The sequence below is a fragment of the Sinocyclocheilus anshuiensis genome, unplaced genomic scaffold (genome assembly GCF_001515605.1).
Source record: "Sinocyclocheilus anshuiensis isolate Anshui unplaced genomic scaffold, SAMN03320099.WGS_v1.1 scaffold42, whole genome shotgun sequence".
NCBI lineage: Eukaryota > Metazoa > Chordata > Actinopteri > Cypriniformes > Cyprinidae > Sinocyclocheilus > Sinocyclocheilus anshuiensis.
Window position 1 is genome coordinate 653,664 of NW_015546057.1, and position 9,323 is coordinate 662,986.

General features: G+C 37.0%; 1 pseudogene; it reads left to right on the top strand.

The window, feature by feature from the left end:
* The window catches only part of LOC107699318 (tRNA pseudouridine synthase-like 1), an 18,455-nt pseudogene extending 9,413 nt beyond the window's left edge, over positions 1-9,042 (top strand).
* The last annotated feature ends 281 nt before the right edge of the window (positions 9,043-9,323 follow it).

A 9,323-nucleotide genomic window follows, 5' to 3' on the forward strand; every position in this document is an offset into this window, starting at 1 on the left:
AAAGAGGATGATATCCGCTTCGTCATGCCTGGAGCTGAGCAATACATCACCTTGGGGCTGTACATCAACTTCGCGGCTTTCACCGTGGACGAAGCGGAGTCCAGTCCGGGGGCGTCACATATGGTTGCCGCAAGCCCGCCGGACGCTCCTTCGTCGAATCCACCGGCCGCGCTGTTCTCAAACCCGCTCGCCTCTGCTCATTCTAGGCCTCCGGCCTCCGCTCACTCAAGGCCGCGGTTTGTGACGCTGTTTCGTTGTGAAAGCGAAACTACTTTGTTCGGCCTTCCAAAAGAGGACAAGACTTTCCACTCTCTTCATTTTTAGCCAGAAAGTAGGCCAAGATAAGCTTGAGGCTCGTAGTGACGCAGAGCAACACCCACAGTCGTCTCCAGCTGCTTTTCCCTCTCATTCAGAACAACTGCCGTTCCACGCACAGAAACTGGATTAGTTCCTTTAAAATATATGTTCATAGAGGCTCATCTGATCGTTCCTTGACCTGTGTGGCTTTATGTCTTTTTTACCCCTGTCAGCTAGTGCTGGCGATATATTGAATGTGAATAAATATTTGAGCTGGTTCTCTTGGAAATACAAAAAAAAATAAGCAACATTGTGAATTGTCAAGTTGAATATTTGAGTGTTTTTTGCTTATTAGCCACTGAAGATTGTCTGTGAAGTTAGCATCATTGATTGTTAGCACTATCGAAATATAGGTCATTATAAGTCATTTCAGAGCAAAAATAGAAATATCAAGATATAAACTAAATTTCAGCTGTATATACACAACTGCTCAAAAATGTGGGATCAGTAAGATTAGAAAGAAATTGACGCTTTTATTCAGCATTAAGCATTTGATCAAATAGATCGAGACATAATTTAACAAAAGATTTCTATTTCAAATAATGCTGTTCTTTTGAACTTTCTGTTCATCACGGTTTCCATAAAAATATGAAGCAGCACAACTGTTAACACAATTGATAAAAAAAGAAAATGTTTCTGATAAAAAGAAATGTTTCTTTCAGAGTGATTTCTAAAGGATCATGTGATATTGAAGACTGGAGTAATGATGCTGAAAATACAGGTTTATCATCACGGGAATAAATTACATTTAAAGTGCATACAAATAGAAATCAGTTATTTTAAATTGTAATAATATTACTGTGTTTACTATATTTATAAATGCAAATAAATGCAGCTTGGGTTAGCATAAAGAACATAAAAAATCCAAATATAAAAAAAAATCTTACTGACCCCAAATCTTTTAAAGGGCACCTATTATGCCCCTTTTTACAAGATGTAATATAAGTCTCTGGTGTCCCCAGAATGTTTATGTGAAGTTTCAGCTCAAAATACCCCACAGATAATTTATTATATCATTTCGAAAATGCCTATTTTGAGTGGAAGCATAACCAGGCTGTTTTCGTGCATGTCTCTTTAAATGCAAATGAGCTGCTGCTCCCCGCCCCCTTTTCCAGAATAGAGCTGCGCCAAAACACATCTGTTTTGTTTCTGATTATCATGTGTATCGCACTGAAATCATGCGTTTTAAACCTTATTCGTTTAAACTTCTGATATATGGTTTTCTGAGTGCATACATCCGAAGCGAACGCACAGAAAGTTCTCTTTCATGTCTTATTGCACTTAAACTGTCACATACATGCAGGATTATGTTAAAAACACACATGAGTTACAAAAACAGTCGGTTATGTCTGTGAAGGTAAACAGCTGGGAAAGAAATCGTATGTTTATATTATATCTGAGTGGCAGCAGCGTAATATACAGTAAATAAATCAATAAATCCACTGCTCTCTTGTCTCCTCTGAGGCTGGGACTCTAAACAGTGTTCTGTGCCGCCAAAGGCAGAACAGTTAGCATGCTTTGCTTAAACTTTTGCCATGGCGTTAGAACTGGTACACCGTTGTCACTTGCGAAAACATACATTTTTTTTTTACTGGGTTAGTCTTTTTTCAGTTTCTTCGGCTGGTAAATGCACCAAGGATCCGATTATAGCACTTAAACACAGAAAAAGTCAGATTTTCATGATATGTCACATTTAACAGAAGTGTATTAGATAGTGACTGCATCTATATCAGCCTGCCTTAGGAAACTCGTTTGCTGAAGTAATGAAGTACTGTTGACTGCAGTTACAGCACGGTGTCTAAAAGCTCATTTACACTGTGCTCAGTGTATATGCAGAGTTTGATGCTCTCCATTACTTCATTCTCCCCACAGGAGGCTCAGTATCGATGCGATGCTGTTAGGAACCCATGACTTCAGCACCTTCCGTGCCTTGAGCTCAGAGACGCCCTTCAAGAGCCCAGTGAAGACCCAGCTGGAACCTGCGGTCTCGTTCAGTCAGAGACGCTTTCACAGGTAGGATTCGTCTTGCTAGGTAAAAAGCGGCAAAGCCAGAGATTAGAGGAAGCAAAGTTTGGTTGGTGCTTTGATGATTTCCAGGGGGTTCAGAATCATCACAATAGACCTTTATCAGGTTAGACGCCATATTGAATTTAACACGAGGCTGTGAGGGATAGATCAGCAGTCTTTGCAATGGCACACACTATATGATGGTCCTAGATCACGTAATTTTCACAGCTCACAAAACTGTTTTATGAAGTATTTGTCTACCGAAAGTTTCTTTTTGTAAAGACGTTTCTTCAGTTTAACAGTCAATATATTGTCAAACATCAGCAATTAAAGGAATCGGTCCCTGGAGGTTGTTTAGTCATCTTCATGTCATTCAAACCCAAAACTTTGTTCATGCTGCTGTTTTCCATACGGTGATGGTGAGTGAGCACTGTTGAGCTCCAAAAACCTAAAAAAAGCACCATAAAACAGCAAGATGTCTTGTTCACTATAACCGAAGTCTACTAGACTGAAAGGGATAGTTCACCCAAAAATGAAAGTTCTGTCATGATTTACTCAACCTCAAAACTGTTCCAAACTTGTATGGGTTTCTGTCTTCTGCTGAACACAAAAGACGATATGTTGGTGACCAAACAGTTGCTGGAAGCCACTGGCTTCCATAGTATGGAAAAAAAATACTATGGAAGTCAGTGGGGAGCAGAAGCAGTTTGGTTACCAACATTCTTCAAAATATCTTCTTTTGTGTTCAGCAGAAAGATAATTCATGCGTTTGGAACAACTTGAGGGTGAGTAAATAATGACAGAATTTTGGTGAACTAATCCTTGCATTTCAAATGAATATTCTCTGAAAATCTTGCCCATGATTCTATTTATTTTACTCAATATACTCAGTTCACTAAATACATTTTATCAGATTAATTGGCCTGGTCGATGTAATGGTCAGTCACAAATCAATAATATATTTCAGAGTTACCAAAATGAAATTAAGTGCAGTTTATCCCACAATTTGCTAATTTAATTCTGTCATTTTATTTTAATAGCCACTTTTCAACAGCATGTTGAGGGATTCATTGAGCAAATGTGGAGTCATTCGGCATGGGAGCATATAAATAGCGAGTGACATAACATGTGGCCAAGTATGGTGACCCATACTTGGAATTAGTGCTCTGCATTTAACCCATCCTTAGTGCACACACACAGCAGTGAACACACACACTGTGAACACACACCCGGAGCAGTGGGCAGCCATTTTTGCTGCGGCGCCCGGGGAGCAGTTGGGGGTTCGGTGCCTTGCTCTAGGGCACCTCAGTCGTGGTATTGAAGGCGGGAGAGAGCGCTATACATTCACTCCTCCCACCTACAATCCCTGCCGGTATGAGACTCGAACCCGCAACCTTTGGGTTACGAGTCTGACTCTCTAACCATTAGGCCACGACTTCCCCACTAGCCTTTGATTTCCTAGAAAGATATATGGCTGAACATCAAGGCCGGAGCTCGTCCAATCTGCGATTAATGGATCAGCAATTACAACATGCTGTCAATAGTTGCTAATATAAATTCCTTCTCCAGCCATAAACCCATTAATAACCCTAATTATGACTTCATATAGTAAGCCTTATGTTCTTCAACCACTGGCCAGCTACCAGCTAAAGGAATTGTATAATATTGTGTAGAAATGCAAACACACTGTATGAAAGGCGAAGCGGCTTTATAGCACAGTGGATGTCCAGTCTTTGAGGCTGGTGTTTCATCAGTCGTCTCTTCAGTTAGGCATGTGCAATGAGACTGTTGCTAGGCAACAGATGTTGGACTAAAGCATGATGTTGACAAAAGCGGGCTGCTCATTCCTTCTGTCCTGAGCTGAGGGACAGACTGCAGCTTGTCAGACGAGGTGAAGAGTGGCTGTTTTTATACTGTCCACATCAAGCGTTCTGAAGAAAACGTTATTTTAGTCACAACAAATATAAAGGAGGATTCAATATTTGATGATTTGAGATATATCCTGTACACTATCGTTCAGAAACAACTGAAAGAAATGAATGCTTTTATTCAGCAAGGATGCATTAAATTGATCAAAAGTCACAGTCAAGACATTTATAATGCTACAAAAGATTTCTTTTTGGAATTAATGCCGTTCTCTTGAACTTTTTTATTAATCAAAGACTCCTGAAATTTTCAGGGAAATAAGTTTTCATCATTGATGATAATCAGAAATGTTTCTTGAGCAGCAAATCAGCATCTTAAAATGATTTGTGTGACACTGAAGACTGGAGTAATGATGCTAAACAAACTCAGCTTTGCATCACAGCAATAAATTACATTTTAAAATATATTACAGTGGAAAATAATTATGCAACCTTGTGCATGCATAAGAGACGCCATGCCTCCCTCAAAGGCCATTGGGACATATGTTTAAAACCAACTCACACTGGGATCCCTTCAGCAGGTCATTTTGGGTTTTTCACATGCAGCTCTCAGCTGTCAGGACACACACACACACACACACACACACACACACACACACACACACACACACACACACACACTCACTCATGTCACTGTCTGTATCAAAACCATCTGGTATCAGGGCATTTTGCTGCATAGCCCTTCAAAAATGCAAAACAGAAGTGTTTTTTTGTGGTCCTATATACACAGCAACACAAAGGAATAGTTCACTCAAAAATTAACATTTGCTGAAATGTACTCACCCTTGGGCCATGCAAGATGTAGAGGAGTTTGTTTCTTCATCAGAACAGATTTGTAGAAATGTAGTATTACATAATTTGCTATGCAATGGATCCTCTGCAGTGAATGGGTGCCGTCAGAATGAGAGTCCAAACAGCTGATGAAAACATCACAATAATCCACAAGTAATCCACACCAGTCCATCAATTCCATCTCCTGTTGTCCTCCTCTCACATCAAAATCCACTGATATGTTTGTTTAGAACTGTTTTCGTTTGTGAACAATGCCTGATCTGTACATATTTCTCTCCTGATTCAGACGAGACAACGTTTTTCACTGGAGAAAGCAATATTATAGTTATAAGTTAAAAACATGTTATTTGTTTGTTAGAAACATGCAGCTTTTCGCTTCACAAGACGTTAACTGATGCACTGAAGCGGTGTGTATTACTTGTGGATTACTGTGATGTTTTTATCAGTTGTTTGGACTCTCCTTCTCACGGCACCCATTCACTGCAGTGATGTAATGCTGAATTTCTCCAATTCTGTTCTGATGAAGAAACTCCTCTACATCTTGGTTGGCCTGAGGGTGAGTATGATGAGGTAACCCTAGAGTTTATTGTTAGTGAAACAAGATATGCTTGTATAAAGGGGCAAGGCCTTGCTAGTTAGCATTAGCTTAACTGATGTTAGGATTTATGACAATGCTAGTTTCTCAGATTAAACTACCGTGAAAAATAAATATACTAAAGTGTATTTGAAATACATTTATTTCATATGTATATATTTATTTCATAGTATACTACAAATACATTTACATGTGTACTTAATAGAAAAATACTCTGCAATTGTACTTTTGGTTTACTAAACTGGTATACTTAAAGTCTGCTAAATTGGAAGAATTAATTTTGTACTTAATACACTTTAATTGTGCTGAAGTAGTGTTGAAGGCCAACTAAAGATATACTGAAGTATATTTGATTGTGCTAAAGTGGAACTATTGCAAATATACTTCAGGTACACTTTAAATGTCTTGCATATTATTCAAAGATCATACAGTCCTCATCAATAGTGACATTAAAGCACATTTTAGGCTTAATATTAAGAAATGTGCATTGCGCACAAGTAGTACTCCAAATAAAGTTTCATTAAAACTTTTATATCAGTAAGTCTCGATATGTCAGTAAATATGTTAATAGATTTGAACTATACTTAGTATGTAATTAATGCATTTTAAACACATTACTTTTTACTAGGGTACTGAGAGTTCTCAGATAAAATATGATTAAAAATACAAATAAGATGATATCTCAACACCACTCGTTGAATTAAAGTCAACATAAAATGCCATTTGCAACCCGTTTTACTTCTGTGATGTGATGTATTACTGATGAATGTTTTCTAGGAGATTTCTAGATATGGAAAAGTAGAAGAAAAAATGAAATCTTAAAAATCATTAATAAAATATATAAAAATATATTCATCATATATAAAAAATATTAATTTTGTTCATAGCAAATATAAACACACACACACACACACACACACACACACACACACATAATATATATATATACATTGTTATATTAAATATATATATTACATGAAAAATGTAAAAATAATTTTAGACATTTATTTTTAAAGTTCTTTTTCAGTCATCACACTACTGGAAAAGTCATGGAAAAATCATGGATATTTGACAAATATTTTTCGAAATCACAATTTAAATTAGCATACTATTTCACATACGAGTTTTTAAAAAGTAGTGCAGTACAGTAAGCAGTTAGCAGTACACTATTATTCTGTTCTGCACCTAGTCTTTATTCTGGAAGTGCAGCTTTATATTTTAGACTCACATGTGCTTCCTCTGAGGTTTTTATTGCGTTGGTGTTGAATGCTTATCTCTCTTCATGAAACGCTCTCTGGCTCTTTGTTCATTCAAAGCCATGATTAAATGAGAGCCAGACGATCTCATTTAGCATCTCTGTGAAGTCAGTCCAAACAAATCTCATCGTGAATTTACCTCGTTAAAAAAGGCACTATGAAACATTGACCCTCTCTAGCAGTAAATACTGGCAGCTCTGCTTGAGATCAGTGTTGGGGAAAGTTACTTTTAAAAGTAATGCATTACAATATTGCGTTACACCCTAAAAAAGTAACTAATTACGTTACTTAGTTACTTTTTATGGAAAGTAATGCGTTACATTACTTTTGCGTTACTTTTTAAATATGAGCAGGGCCTGATTGTTTTTAATATAAGAAGTTATATCTATAGCAAATGTAAAAGCCCTTTCACACCAAAAAGTGTAATGAATAAACCTCAGGCTGAAGCAAAAGTAAATTCACGTCTGTACAGTAGAACGCAGGAGAAGAAACACTTTTCAGCAATAAAAAAAAACAATGAAGCACAATTGTTAGTTTATCTAAAGTAATTTTTGCCTATTAGTATGGTTGAACTGGATCATCAAAGGTCAGCAGCAAAGACATTGGTCAATAAAATGGGATTAGATACATTTGTGTTATTTAACATATTTAATTATTGCAGGTTTGCGTCATATTCTGAGTTTGCATTTCACTGTTTTAAAGTGGGATGAATTAATGCACATTCACATTTAGTCTAGAACTACAGTAACATCATTTTTCACACAGCGCACACAACGCCTCTGTACTCCTGATTTCTCCTAATATGGGGACAGGAGAGCTGTCAGTCAATAAATGGGAAAACAAAGTAACTGGCATTACTTTTTTGAAAAAGTAACTCAGATATTTTCTTGTAAATTAAAAAAGTCATGCGTTACTTTACTAGTTACTTGAAAAAAGTAATCTGATTACGTAACTCGCGTTACTTGTAATGCGTTATCCCCAACACTGCTTGAGATGTTATCCGGTGCTCCTGCTGCAGCTCCAGTTGTTTATTTGATGCAGACAACTTGGCAGAATAGCACATTTCGTTTTAATGGAAGAAATACTGTACCAGCTAGACAGAAGTAATACGCTGAGTGAAGGAGACAACCCAAAAGAGGTCAGGCCTTAACTCTTCACCCATGAATCTGTGGTTCAGTCACTGCACACGTGGAGTTTTGTTCACGTTTGGTGACTTAATTTTTGTATTTTTGTTCATTTTCTTTCAGAGATATTCAGCTCACTTTTAAAAGTAGGTATTTTTTATACAGACTAGTACTGGCTTTGTTTCCTAATGAATATAATATTTATGTTGCTTTATAGGATGTCTGCCTCCTAGTGTTAAATGTGTGAATCTGCTCTGTTTCATTTCAGTAGATTAGTCTTTGATGGTGAAATATGGCTGATGTTATGTAACAGTAATAGTCATGTAATCAAAGCGCTCACAGGTGCAGAGGATGACTGGGGCGCTGGTTGTCGTCGGTCAGGGTAGATTGTCTGTTAGTCAGATACAGGAGCTGCTAGAAGCCCGAGATTCACTGGCCTTTCCAAAAAACCCTGACGGCACCAGCCCACGGCCTGTTTCTGACCCATGTACAGTACAGAGATACAGGTAAGACATGTTCAGAATATCGCTCTACTCATTAGACTTGTATGTAAATTGTAAATGTACATGTCAACTGTACAATCACAGCACACTGCACAGAACAACATGGCCTAAAATGCAATGTGCTTGAATTGAGCCTCCACTCCATTTTAACACATTCTTTGACAAAATTTGATTAAAAATGCAAAACAGTACAAACTGGACTGCACTTGCTGAATTAAAGATGTAAAATAATAAGTGTGATGAGTGTAGAATTCTACTGCTGTTTGTTACATAATGCATGCTGTTTCATTATTAAATAGCAAGTAATATACAGTGCAGTCAGTATGCAGTACACACTACACAGTATGTTCTCTCAGCCATCCATTCCTCCACAAGATCATGCATTTTACAGAGGTCACTATGTAAAGTACATCAATATTAAATATGGTTTATATTTTTTTGTTCCTTACAGATCTTGGGGCTTGTATGCTGGCTGAAAAGTAATATAATTATTAAAATTATTATCGACAATTAAGAAACAATATCTATTGTAAATATGTTTAAAAATGTATTAAAGTCTTATTTTTATCCCTTGTCTCCAACACTTGCCTGTCAAAACCATACTTACATAGTTTATATATATATAGTCAGTGCCGTGAAAAGGTTTTTGCCCCCTTCCTGTTTTTTTTTTTACATTTTTTGCATATTTGTCTCCCTTAAAAGATTCAGATCATCAAACAAATTTGAATAATACACAAAGATAATGCAAGTAAATACAAAATGCA